This window comes from Phascolarctos cinereus, unplaced genomic scaffold (genome assembly GCF_003287225.1).
Source record: "Phascolarctos cinereus isolate Bilbo 61053 unplaced genomic scaffold, phaCin_HiC Scaffold_9;HRSCAF=440, whole genome shotgun sequence".
Classification (NCBI taxonomy): Eukaryota; Metazoa; Chordata; class Mammalia; order Diprotodontia; family Phascolarctidae; genus Phascolarctos; species Phascolarctos cinereus.
The window spans coordinates 250464582-250477250 of NW_027556402.1; positions in this window are offsets into that span (position 1 = coordinate 250464582).

A 12669-nucleotide genomic window follows, 5' to 3' on the forward strand; every position below is an offset into this window, starting at 1 on the left:
ATTGTTTCCATCCCAGTGGAAATACACAGAGGGAATGCGAATAATTTTACCACTTCAGAGGGATTCATTGTTCACACTATTGTTCCACACCCAGAGTCTCCCAGCTCTGTGAAGAAGGGAGGGAAGGAGGTCAGAGGAAGGTCACACTGAGCACTCTAAAAAGATGCTAATGTCTTTTGCTTTTACATCAGTCAATTACAGATATACTCTACCATAAAACAATGATGTAAAAATACTAACCACAGTGGCCAAATCTGAAAGTGCATACACCATTCTGCCCTGTAGTTTGCCACTTCTCTGACAGATTAATGATAATACAAAATAAAGAAAGAGAAAAAAAGAAAGAAAGAGAGAGTGAGAGAAAGCAATAAAGAAGAAAGAATGAAAGGATGAAAGAAACAAGGGAGTAAAGGAGGAAGGGAAAGAAGGAAGGAAGAAAAGAAGGAACAGAGGGAGGGAGGAAAGGAAGGAAGGGAAGAAGGAAAGGAAGGAAGGAAGGAAGGAAGGAAGGAAGGAAGGAAGGAAGGAAGGAAGGAAGGAAGGAAGGAAAGAGAAGAAACAAAAGAAGGAGGGAGGGAAAAAAGAAAGGAAGAAACAAAGGAAGGAAAGAGGGAGAGAAGGGAGAAAGGAAGAAAGGAGGGAAGGAGAGAAGGAGGGAGGAAAAGAAGGAACAAAAGAAAGGAGGGAGTAAGGAAGAGGAAGAAACAAAGGAAGGAAGGAAAGAGGGAAGAAAAAAAGAACAATAATATTTGCATAGCACCAGGTTGCAAAGTACTTTACATACAGGTTGTCTCAAAGATTTTACTGCAATTTTAAGCTGCACTAGAAAACAAATGCTCCTTCTTAAACCCTTGAAGAGTTGTTGAGGGAGACAGAGTGCTGTCCTTTGGCCCAGCCTCATTTGGGGCTCCTTGCTGCTTCAGGTAAACATAAGTGTCATTGATGCACACATTAGCTTTAATAGTTTAACACTGTGTATTATCTAATTTGAGCCCTACAATAACTCTTTGGGGCAGATGCTGTTATTATCCTCATTTTACATATGAAGAAACTGAGGCCTGGAGAACTCAAGTAATTTTCCCAAGTCGCCACAGCCAGTGAGTGTGTGGGACAGAATTTGAGCTTCTTGACTCCCAGCCCAGCCCTTCATCCACTGCCTCTCAAAATGCACATAAAGATGAAGACAAATTATCTAAAGATAAAATGCAAAGTAGTTTGGGAGAGATGCCAGAAGACAAGAAGAAATCATAACCAAATAGCAAATGTTTCTGAGGTTACCAAATCACAAAGCATCATAGTTAGGAGGGCCCTTAGACCCTAGACTATTGGAACATGAAGAGATATTCAGAACATAGAGTCAAACATTAAAACCAAAAAGAAATAGGAATGTCAAAGATGAGGGGGGGGCTTAGACTGTAGAAAATGGAATGTCAGATTTATATGAGCTGTTGGAATATAGAATATAGAAGGGCAGACATTCAAGGAACAAAAGCATTAGAGGCTCTTAGAATACAGAGCATAGACTGTCAGAGTTGGAAAATTACAGAAATTCAGAGGTGGAAGGGAACTTAAAACCAAGAACATTAGAATTTATACATATCTTAGAACACTTTCAACTTTTAAACTAAGAGGGGACTTAGAACACAGAACAGAAAATTTCAGAACTGGAAAGTGTCAAATTGAACATAGAACGTAGACTGTCATATCTAGAAAGTGCCTTTGAATATAGAATACGGAACATATAATTCTACAAATGGAAAGGTACTTAGGACCTAGAACATTACAACTTTAAGGAATCTTAGAAGATAGGATATCAGAATGGACCCCAGCACCTAGAACTCAGAATGTAAGAGCTGGAAAGAAAGGCCATTAGAATATAAGTCACAGAATACAGGCATAGAATCCCAAGAAAGCCAAGTAGATAGTAACATATAAATTAATTACTTCTGATGAATTCAAGATGCTAAGATCAGATGAACTAAATTCTAAAGTATTGTACTGAAAGAGCTGGCTGATGTCATTGTTGAGCCACTGTGAATGACACGTGGAAGATTATGGAGAACAGGAAAGACTATGAAAAGCAGAAAGACAAATTCTGTTCTGATTTAAAAAGAAGTAGTAGACGAGTGCAAGAAAATGGAGTGTACGAGCTCTTGGTCCAGTGAGCTCACCTTCCGTGATTGACCACATTCTAAAAAAAAAAAGTGTAATAAAAGGGATAGCTAGTGAACATTTAGAAATGGAAGCAGCGATCAGTAAAAGTCAGTATGCCTCCATCAGCAATAGGTCGTGCCATGCTAACTTCACGGCGTTTTTGAACATGGTTACTAGATCAGGGGAATATTGGCAATTATAGTTGACCTAGATTTTAGCAAGGCATTTGACAAAGCCTCTCATGCTACTCTGCTATACAACAGTTAGATCCAGAAGTGGTTAAATTACCACATTTTAAAAGTAGTCATTAAAGTTTTAATGTCACTATGAAAGAGGTCTCTAGTGGAATATTCCAGGGAACTTCCTTTGGTCCTATGTTGTTTAACATTTTATCAAAGGCTCACATAAAAGAATGGGTAGTGTGCTTATTCAATTAGCTGATAACACCAAATTAGAAGCAGCAGCCAATACAACGTAATCAGGACCCTAAAAGTTCTTGACGGGTTAGCAGATTGAGTTGAATTTATCACCTTCAGATTTAACTGGAATAAATGTAAAGTCTTAAATTTGGATTCAAAAAGTTAACTTTACAGTACAAAATGGAAGAGACTTGGCTAGACAACAGATCAACTGAAAAGAAGTTGGATTTAATGGATTACAGGCACAATATAAATCAACAGTCTGATATGGTTGTAAAAAAAAAAACCTGCTGAGAATTCAGATCATATTAAGAGAGTCACAGTGTTCAAAAAGAGAAAGTTGATATGCAGGAATACTGTGTTAAAAGATGGACACCCTATTGTAGTGCAGCAAATTTTACTGTTCTCTCCACCTGACCTTCTTGTCTCTTGAATTTTTGTCTTCCCCTTACACCGTGGCCTTGAGGCTGCAGGTTCCCCACCCCTGTATAGACTTTTGAGCTGGAGGAGAGCTTCAAGATCAGCTAGTCTAACTCTATCATTTTTCCCCCTTTTTAATTAAAAAAATTATTTTCAATTCTAAATTCCCTCCCTTCCCATATTCTTCTCCCACTCATTGAGAAGGCAAGGAAATAAAACCCATTACAAATATATGTATATGTATGTATGTGTGTGTGTGTGTGTGTGTATACTATATATACATATATACTATATATACATATATACTATATATACATATATACTATATATACATATATACTATATATACATATTATATATAACATAGTCATGCAAATCAAATTCCCACATCAGCCACAGCCACAAAAAAAAAAAAGAGAGAAGAAAATGTGCTTCCATCCATACTCTGGGTCCCTCGGTTTTCTGTCTGGAGATGGATAGCATGTTTCATGATGAGTCTTTTGAAACTGTGGCTGGTCATTCTGTCAGAATTATTAAGTCTTTCAAAGTTGTTTATCCTTATAACATTGATGTTATCATATAAATTATTCTGCTGGTTCTGCTCCCTTCACTTTGCATCAATTACAAACTGATGTCTTTCCAGGTTTTTCTGAAACCATCCCCCCATCACCATCATTTTTTTACAGCACAATAGTGTGACAAGAGAATTTCTGGCTCTGGCTTCTTGCTATCATTGCACTAAGAAAAGACTGTATCCCAGTCTCTATATTTTTTTTGTAAATATTTTTATTTATTTTAAATTTAAATACAAATGAGAAAAGAAAAGAAAACATTGCCTGGTACACAGAAAAACAGAAGAGAGGATTCACTATAAAACAATAAGTTTCCATTACAAGAAAACCTATATAATGCATACTGCACATTGTTTGCAAAGCTGCCCAGCTTTTCTTTGCTACCTTATAGTTTGTTTTTCTTCTCTGCTATGCACTTTTTATTTTATTTGTTCCCCTCCCACCCTAAAGAAGGCTAAATTAAGTGTGGATATATATGTGTATATATTATGCACACATACATATATGCATGCATATATACAGACATACATATATGTATATATATATACACACAGAGATATGTATACCAATATACACAGATATTGATAAACATACACATGTATACACATATGCACTAATACATATATGTAAGAGCATACTTGCTTATTTCCACTTATCTGTTTCTCTATAGGTGAATAGCATCTTCTTTCATAAGTCCAAGTCTTTTCATGTTTTTCTAAATCAACCAGCTTATTCTTACCCACATTATAGCAATATTCCAACATAATCACATCTTATCTGAGAGATTGTCTGTGAAAGTTCTCCCTCAATTTTCTGCATTCCTTTTATTCTAAGCTACATAAATTTTACTTATGCAAGAAAATTTTAATTTAAAATAATTGAAATTATCCATTTTACATTTCAACAATGCTCTCATGTTACAATATAGTTTAACATATGACACTGCTAAATCTGCTTCCTTTACATCTTTTTTCCTCCTGGTTTCTTTGAAGTTCCTGAACTTTTGTTCTTCCAAAAGAACTTTGTTATTATTTTTTCTAACTCAATAAGATATTTTTTAATAATTTAATTGGTATGAAATTGAATAAATAGATTAGTTAAGTAAAATTGTCATTTTTCTTATTATATTGGCATTACCTTCCCACGTAATACCCATCCCAGTAATACCCACAAATATTATTTCAGTTATTTAGATCTGACTTTATTTGTGTAAAAAGTGTCTTATGTTTATGTTCATATTGTTCCTGTGTATATTTTGGCAGTCCTACATTCAGGTATTTTGTACTGTCTAGTTATTTGAAATGATCTAAAACAATATTGAATAATATTGCTTACCCATAGTGTAGTTTCCCTATCTTTCTCATCTGATTAAATCTATTTTAGCTTTAACTTTGTCAGAGATCATGATTACTACCCCTGCTTTTTTGTTTCCTTTTTTTTTTTTCAGGTTATACATGTGTAGTCATACAAAACACTTCCATAGTAGTCAGGCTGTGGAAAACTAAGTATATTTCCCTTCATCCTATCCCGCCAGCCATTTATTCTATTCTCTCTTTTCACTCTGTCCCTCCTTAGAAGTGTTTGCTTCTCATTACCCCCTCCCCTAATCTACCCTCCCCTCTATCATCCCCTTGCTCTTTTGTCCCCCCCCATTTTCCTATAGGGTAATATAGATTTCCATTGAATTGAGTGTGTATGTTATTCCCTCCTTAAGCCAAATCCTATAAGAATAAGATTCACTCACTCGCTCTCACCTTCCCCCACTACCCCTCCACTGTAAAAGCCTTTTCTTGTCTGTTTCATGTGAGATAATTTATGCCATTCTCCCTCTCCCTTTCTCCTTCTCCCAGTATAATCCTCTCTCACCCCTTAATTTTATTTTCCAGATATCACACCTTCATCTTCAACTCACCCTGTGCCATCTATCTATCTATCTATCTATCTATCTATCTATCTATCTATCTATCCACGTACATATAATATTTTCCCCTCCCACTACCCTAATAATGACAAAGGTCTCATGAGCTATAAATATCATCTTTCCATGCAGGAATGTAAACAGTTCAATCTTAATGAGTCTCTTATGATTTCTCTTTCCTATTCACCTCTTCATGTTCCACTTGAGTCTTGTATTTGAAAGTCAAATTTTCTATTTAGCTCTGGTCTTTTCATCAGGAATGCTTGAAAGTCCCCAATTTCTCTGAATGACCATTTTTTCCCCTGAAGGATTATACTCAGTTTTGCTGGGTGGGTGATTCTTGGTTGTAATCCTATCTCCTTTGCCCTCCAGAATATTATATTCCATGCCCTCCAGTCCCTTACTGTAGAAGCTGCTAAATCTTGCGTTACCCTGATTGTGTTTCCACAACACTTGAATTGTTTCTTTCTGGCTGCTTGCAATATTTTCTCCTTGACCTGGGAACTCTGGAATTTGGCTACAATATTCCTAGGAGTTTTCCTTTAGGGATCTCTTTCAGGAGGTGATAGGTTGATTCTTTCAATTTCTCTTTTGCCCTCTGGTTCTAAAATATCAGGGCAGTTTTCCTTGATAATTTCTTGGAAGATGATGTCTAGGCTCTTTTTTTTTTTCCTCATGGCTTTCAGATAGTCCATAATTTTTAAATTCTCTCTCCTGGATCTATTTTCCAGGTCAGTTGTTTTTCCAATGGGATATTTCACATTATTTTCCACTTTTTCATTCTTTTGGATTTGGTTTACAGTGTCTTGATTTCTCATAAAGTCACCAGCTTCCAATTGCTCCACTCTAATTTTTAAGGAAATATTTTCTTCAATAAGCTTTTGGACTTCTTTTTCCATTTGGCCAATTTTGCTTTTTAAGGCATTCTTTTCCTCATTGGCTTTTTGGACCTGTTTTGACATTTGGATTAGGCTATTTTTTAAGGTGTTATTTTCTTCAGTATTTTTTTAGGTCTCCTTTAGCAAGCTGTTGACTTGTTTTTCATGATTTTCTTGCATCACTTTCATTTCTCTTCCCAGTTTTTCCTCTACTTCTCCTTACTTGCTTCTCAAAATCCCTTTGAGCTCTTCCAAGGCTGGGACTGATTCATATTTTCTCTGGAGGCTTTGGATGTGGGATCTTTCATTTTGTTGTCTTCTTCTGGTTGTATGTTTTGATCTTCTTTGTCACCAAAGTAAGACAATATAGTCTGACTCCTTTTGCAAGGTTTGCTTATGATCCCAGCCAACTACTTCAGTTTTAAATTCTTTGTTAAGGTTAGAGTCTGCTTCCAATGTGGAGAATGTGTCCCAAGCTTCAGGGGTTTGTATAGCTGTTTCAGAGATACTTCTAGGGACCTGTAAATTTTCAGTTCTTCCAAGGTGGCATGATAAGGATCGAGGTGTTTACTCTTTTCCTGGCCTTTGCTCTGGTCTTTGAGTGACAGACCACAAGCAGTCTTTTCTCTCTTGGAACTGTGAGGAGGGTTTCCTCTCCACTGCCACTATAAGCTCCACCATGCCAGTGCTCCTCCTCACCCCAGGACCGCCACCCAGAACTGTGACCCAGATCCAAGCACGGGCAAAGCAAGAGATTCCTGCCTCAGCACCAGCAAAGAGATCCCTGCAATCCCTCTCTGATCAGCCACTGGATTCCCCCTCTGTCTGTGGGCTGGAAGCTCAGGACACAGCCACTGCCCCTGCACCCACGCTCTGTACTCTGGAACTGGTTCTGACGTAGCTCTTCTCTCACCAAAAAAACAGACTTTTCCCACTGACCTTCTAAGTTGTCTTTGGTGTTTGTGGATTTAGGAGTCTGGAAGCCACCACAGCTGCCTGTGATTCATGCCTCTGAGGCCTGCTCCAGGTTCACCGCAGCCTGCGTGCCCATGCTGAACTGCGCTCCTCTACCAGCCTGTCACAATATGCCTTTCCGATCAACCATCCAGGCTGTCTTGGGCTGGAAATTTGTTTTACTCTGTCTTTTTGTGGGTTCTGATGCTTTAGAATTTGTTTAGAGCCATTTTTTTTACGGGTATTTGGAGGGGTTTGGGGGAGAGCTCAAGCAAGTAGCTGCTTTCACACCGCCATCTTGGCTCTGCCTTTAGGCTATTTTTTAAGGTGTTATTTTCTTCAGTATTTTTTTGGGTCTCCTTTAGCAAGCTGTTGACTTGTTTTTCATAATTTCCTTCCATCACTCTCTGTTTTTCCTCTCCCTCTCTTACTTGCTTCTCAAAATCCTTTTTGAGCTCTTCCATGGCCTGAGACTAATTCATATCTTTCTTGGAGGCTCTGGATGTAGGAGCTTTGACTTTGTTGTCTTCTTCTGGTTATATGTTTTGATATTCTTTGTTACCAAAGTAAGATCTTACGGTCTGACTCTTTTTGCACTGCTTGCTCATGATCTCGGCCAGTTGCTTGAGTTATAGACTCTTTGTTAAGGTAGGGGTCTGTTTCCAGTGCGGAGAATATAGTGTCCTAAGCTTCAGCAATTTTGTGTAGCTGTTTTCAGAGATACTTGTGGGGACCTGTAAATTTTCAGTTCTTCCACTATGATCAAGGCGAGATGTTTACTCCTTTCCTGGCCTGTGCTCTGGTCTATGAGTGACCGCAAGCACTCTTTTCTGTTCTGGAACTGTGAGGAGGGTTAGCTCTCCAAAACCACCACAAGCTCCACCACACCAGTGCTCCTTCTCACCCCAGGACTGCCGCCCAGAACTGTGACCCAGATCTAAGCATGGGCAAAGCAAGAGAATTCTGCACCAGCAGAGCCATCCCTGCAATCCCCCTCTGATCAGGCTCTATCTTGAGTTTCCTATCACTGTTTCCTTTAAGCAAACAGGTCACCACTCCTGCCAAAGTCTGCCAAAAAGCTTGGGGCACAAACTCTGTGTTCCAGTTTGACTAGCTAATTCAATGAGCTTCCTGATGCAGACATCTTTCTTTTTTTCCTGTTCTCTGTAAAATGTCATTCTACCCCTGCTTCTCATATATTCATATACTACAGAATGTCATTGAAACTGATGATCTGGGCTGACTGACTTCTGTATGCAGCGAAGCCTATGCACTGGATATAATAAAACTGCAGTACTGTCTCAGCATCATTGATATAAGAACTGACAGCAGTACCTAATCAATGGACCCCTTAGATAATTTTTATCTCAGTAATATTCCATCACCTTCACATACTATAACTTGCTCAGCCATCCCCAACTGATGGACATTCCCTCATTTTCCAATTCTTTGTCACCACACAAAGAAGGTGCTATAAGTATGTTTGTATGTGTGGGTCCTTTTTCCTTTTTCCTCTATCTCTTTGGGTTAGATAGATCTAGCAGCAGTATTGCTATGTTTAAGGGTAAGGGGGAAGTGCTACTCCATCAGTTTCCTCCTTTGTATTAGGGCCTGGGAAGTCTACACCAAGCCACATTACTAAAAGGTTAAAAGTATATACAGGTTATACCTATCATCTTAAAGATCATTGAGGTTAGGCGTCTGGCTGAGATTACATACTTAGAGTGACAGAGCCAGGAATCTAAACCAAGACTTTTGATCCCAAGCCCAGTGTTCTTTTCAGGACACCCCAAGATGTCATCTCCTCATCAGGAATTCTGTTACTAGAAGCCCTTGGCTTAGACTGTTTTCCTCAGTTGAAATACTTGTTTATCCAGTGTTTGCTAGTTGATCCTAAGGTGACCATCTGAGTTAATAAGAGAAAGGCTATTTGCTTCCTGTGTTTGAAGGCCAGTTGGATTAGGTGCAGAAGCCAATGAACAGCAATAAATCCTGAGACCCCCTCCATACCTCCACAGTCAGTCCTTCCTGTGTTCATTGAGGATGCTGGAGCTGGGCCCAGGATATCAATGGCCCTCAGCAAATCCAAAACCAGCACAGGGGTGAGGCCATTCCTCTCTTCTCTGATTGCCCAGGGGGATGTGCTATTCAGTCAGTTTCCTCCTTTGCATTAGGGCCTGGGAGTTCTATGCCAAGCCACATTGCAAAACATGGAAATAAATATTTGGAGACTATGTTTGTCTTGCTTTTCTTTGTTTAAACAGCTTTCTGGTTCTGCAAGACAGACAGTGTAGTTTGAGGAAAGGGCTAGAAGGAGAAGGGTGACTGATGACTTCCTAATCAACCTGTTGGGAACGAATATATTAAAATCAAGGCTCAAAGAGCCAGATGGACAAGTCCAAAGACTCACCAAGTGCAGAAGCTGCTTCTCATTTGAGGGCTTATCTTCTTAGAGTCTGCTTTTTGCTCATCCAAATTCATATACTAAAGATAAAAATTCCATGTAATAAGCATTCCTCTGCATATCTGACATGTATAAATCACAGCGCTATACTCTAAGGATATAGACAAAGAGGAAAACAGTTCTGGCCCTCAAAAAGCTTCCTTTTTAAAAAAAATTATTTTCAATTCACAGAACAGAACAACCATTTCTGTGACACAGTACAGTAAAAAATATGATTGTACATGAAACTGGGAATCTCCCATTTACAACTTGCTATTTCCTCCAAATATACAACCAAGTTATTGCGTAAATTTCTTTTTTTTCCTTTTTTTCTTCACTCACCCCACACCCCATTCTAGAGATGGCTACCATTAAACACAAATAGGTCTACATGTAAAATTATTCTATACTTACTTTTGTTCATCAGTTCTTTCTCTGATGTCTTTCTTCATTTAAAAAAAATTTTCATTTGTATATTTACAATAGTCAAAAGGATTCAGTCATTCAAAGCCATTCTTAAAACAACATAATCTCATAATAACAATATATTATCATCATATTTTTAGAGTGTCTGGCACCTGGTCAGCTCTTAATATCTTATTGCTTGACTGATTAATTATTACAGGATTTAGAGCCAGAAGGGATGTCTAGTTCAATCCCCTCATTTTACAAATGGGGAAACTGAGACCCACAGAGATGAAGGGCCTTGCATTTCAAATCACTTCAGTCGTGACAGTATCGATACTATATAAAAGAGGCTGGATTTGAAGCCAGGCCTTTGGACCAGTATTCTATCCATTAATCCATACAATGTCTGTTCTTGAGACAGCTAAATAGGGTTAAGCTATCTTGAATCCTGACCACAGCTATTCCTTTCCATTCTTCTATGTTAGTCTGTCAGCCAACAGTCAGCCAATAAGTGTTTGTTAAGTAGCTACAACGTGCCAGGCACTGTGTTCTGCGCTAGAGTCAAGTGAAATACTTTCTCTTCTTCATACATGTTCCATGCTTTACGACTGCTGGGAATTTACTCAGATCTAGTATCCTCAGCAGTAAAGTGAGGGATTTGGATTGGAAGTCCTCTGAGGTCTATCCTACCTCCAGATCTGTGATTCTACACTGCTGCATTTGTGAACTCTGGGGTTCATTAAGCCAACCCAACTCACACTGTGGATTTGTGTCCCCAAAGCCCTGCTACTTCTCCTCTCAGGGTTCTAGGAGTAATCCATGGGGCTTGGGGGCTTTTATCAAATATTTCAACTCCTTAACCCCAATCCTCCATATCAATCAACTAGTTACTACCTTCCCAATATCAGTTGCCCACTGGTAGCTCCTCAATATCTCTGATAAACAAGTAACATCAGGTAGCTTTTACAAAGGGCTATTTACAGAGTACCAAAAATTCCCAAACTGGCAGCACATTCTCATCACACGCCTCACGCCTTGCTTATTGTAACACCCTGCTAATGGCTCTGCCTGCCTCAAGCCTCTCCCCACTCCAATCCATCCTCCACTCAGCCACTAAAATGAATTTTTTAAAATGCAAGTCTGATCATGTCACCTAGCCCTACTCGAGAAACTCCCATGGCTCCCTATATTACCTCTAGAAGCAAATACAAAATGCTCTGTTTGGCATTCAAAGCCCTTCCTAACTTAGCCCTCACCTCCCAATCCTTACTTTCCCAGTCTTCTTACACCTCACTCTCTGGCACATAATCTTTGATCAAGTGACGCTGGCTTTCTGGCTATTCTACGAACAAGGCGGTTTGTCTATCAGCTCTGGATGCCTGCAAGGCTCTCCTTCTTCATCTTTGCCTACTGATCTGCATGACTTCCTTTAAGTCCCAACTAAAATCCCACCTTCTACAGGAAGCCTCTCCTGACCCCTCTTAATTCCAGTGCTTTCCCTCTGTTAATTATTTCCTATTTATTTTATATATAGCTTGCTTTGTATGTATGTGTTTGCATGTTATCTCCTCCATTAAATCATGAGCTCCTTCTGAGCAGAGACTGTCTCTTGCCTCTTTTTTGGTGTCCTCAACAATTAAAGTGCCTGGCACGTAGTAGGGGATTAAAAATGTTTATGGATTGATTGGTTCCCTAAGGAGAGTGGACTCAAGCATAAAGTGGCTGCTACAAAAGATGAACTTCAACAAATTGACTTCTTTATGTGGCTTAGCTGATAGACAAGTCATTTCCTGGTTTGCAGGACATAGTGGGTCAACTACCAATTAGATTCATCATTAGACTGGCTTGGCTGTTGTAGCTACCATCAGACTAGCCTGTGGATTCCAGTTGCTGGACCTCTGATGGGTGTTTTTTTTTGGTCCTTTGAAGAGTACAAGTTTGTAATGGTTAGGTCTAACAGCCAATCACTTAAGAACAAGCTGGGAAGAAACACATCAAAGGTCGAAGGAGCAAGAGGTACCATGCATTCATTTGTGACCATGTGACAACCCAGAAAACAGTGTCTGTCACCTCTCTGTGGACAAAGGTTTAATTTATTTCTCTTCACTGAACAGCTATCAGGAAAGGACCGATGGCATAATCATTTATTAAGTACCTACTATGTGACAGGTACTTCGCTAAGCATTTTTATTTCATTTGATCCTTATAACAACCCTGGGAGGACGGTGCTATTATTATCCCTATTTAATTGGTTTTTTAAAAAAATTTATTAATTTATTTTAATTTATCAACAATCACTTGCATATGCTTTTGAGTTGAAAATTTTTCTCCCCCTTCGTCCCCACCACCCTCCCCAAGACAGCACACAATCTGATATAAGCTTTACATTTCCATACCCATGAAACATATTTTCACATTAGTGAAGTTGTAAGTAAAAATTAAAACTCCCCATTTAATTGTTGAGAAAATTGAGGCAAGGAGAGGGTAAAGAACTTGCCCAAGG